Source organism: Lactuca saligna, chromosome 5 (assembly GCF_052625555.1).
Source record: "Lactuca saligna cultivar CGN05327 chromosome 5, ASM5262555v1, whole genome shotgun sequence".
NCBI lineage: Eukaryota > Viridiplantae > Streptophyta > Magnoliopsida > Asterales > Asteraceae > Lactuca > Lactuca saligna.
The window spans coordinates 82,295,360-82,297,571 of record NC_136421.1 but is presented as its reverse complement, the minus strand read 5'-3'; positions in this window follow the sequence as shown (position 1 = coordinate 82,297,571).

The window sequence follows — 2,212 nt, the reverse complement described above, 5'->3', positions numbered from 1 at the left end:
AATGCTGATACAGGATTTCCATTCCTGCCAAGACTTCATCCAAAACTTCTCGATGCCCAGCTATCGCAGCGAGACTGTGACGTAGGCCTGCTGCTATCGACTGCAATCTCCAGGACTCCTCCGGGGTCATACCTGGCTGTCTGACAGGTATCCCTATAACTTGCTGAGGTGAGGGTGCTCTCGGTCCTGCATCGCTGGGTTCTGCTCCGCTAGGTCCTGCCGTGCCATTACCTGCTGTGCTGGCGGGTATCCTTCCTGGAATGGGAACACTCTTCCTCGCTGTCCTCCGAATGCGAAGTCCATAGAGCGGTGGCTGTGGCAACACCGATGTCGGTGATGCCTCGCGTCGTTGACTCGGGGCGATGTCATTTCTGATCTCCACTGAGTTCCCAGTATCTTCCGTGTCCTCTGATGGGTCTTCTTCTACTGAGGCGGGGGGGGATTACGTCTAGGGATAACAGTGACGTAGCCGGATTCATCGGCTGAGGAGGTAGCGCGGGAAGATGACGATGTTGACATAGTGGACTGTGACATAGTTTCAATGAGATATGAAATAAATGACAATGCATGCCTATAATATGCAATGCTTACGCACACCAAAATTAACCTTTTGAAATTTTGAAATAAAGTTTTCTCAAATATTTTTGTTGAACATATTCCCATTATAATTAGCTCAAGCTTTGTATAAATCTTTTCTTAATTAAACATAGGTGATCAGGCTATGTTTAATCAAGGTCCAATAATACAACTCCCGACCTAATTATACTAGTAATATGTTTGATGTAAAAAGAATTTCTTTGTAAGTTTTAGTTATAGGTTGTGTTTTCTTAAAGAAAAACCAATGTTCTCTATAACTTTAGCTCTGATACCACTTCTGTCACACCCCGCTAAAGCGGAAACGCAAGGTATGACAGCGATAACGGTTTCATTGCAAAAGATAAAGATACATCACCATAGCAGTATTTAAAAGTTTACAACCCATAGCTTCAAAAGAACAAAATACGAGTTTTTCAAAATAACATTGTTCAAAATATAGCTTCATAATAGCTTCAACACGATGCAGCATGCTCTATGATGATGAATCTTTACATCCACTTACTAATTATTTCCTGAAAAAGCATGTAAAACGAGCGTCAACTATGAAAATAGTTGGTGAGTATCACAAGTTTATAAAATCGAGCGTACAATAAGGCTTTTCGTAAATACAAGTACATTGCTTCAATGATAAACAAGTTGATTGCTATTAATGAATACAAGTTTATTGCTATAACGAGAAACGCGTTTGTATGTGTATGAGCAAACAATGAGTCTCAACCAAACCTATGACTGAAGCCCTATCGAGATCTATGCTTATCGTTCCATAGATGAATATGGTATCATGCACTCCAGCGATTCGGGCGAGTGAGGAGTTGTCAATTCCTAATAGCGCTATCCATAACGACCATTGGCTCAAAGAGTTAATGGTTAGAGATAAGGGAAGGGCCTTTGTACGATAAGTTCTCATGTTCCGTGTTGCATAGACATACATAAAGAAACATAGCAATACAATAGCGATCATGTTTGATACAATTCAATTTAAGTACAACATGCAAACAATAGTTTTTCTGGACATGCTTTTCCACCCCAAAACATAAAAAACGAAAATAGGGGAGTGCGTGAATACTCATGATGTTTTGTGTAGACACAAGCGGTACTTCGGGATGCACCAACGTCTTACTACCGGGATCCTACGACACCAAACACACGCACTAGTGAGTTTCCATGTCGATATCTAATGCTAATATACTAAACTCTACATATAGGGAAATGCCAATTTATGTTTTAGTATTGGATTTATATCATTTTGTTACACTTTTTCTGATGTATTGAAATTTTACAAGTCGTGCGATTAATTACAACCTTGGAAGGTTAATTTTCCAAATTTTAAGTCTCAATAACAACATAAATTCACGAAAAATAGTATTCGAGGGATAAAAATTCTCAAACTTTTTATTTAACTGTTAATACACAACACTAAGCTGGGAAAATTATAAAAATGGATTTCCAAGCTGTTTAATTATATTTTATAATTTTTGAGCATTTATTTCAATAAAAATTGAAATAAATAGTAAACAGTTTCCAAAATTACCCAAACTTTTTATTTAATTGTTATTATACATAAATAGGCTGAGAAAAATATAAAATATATTTTTCAGTGGTTATTTGTATTTTT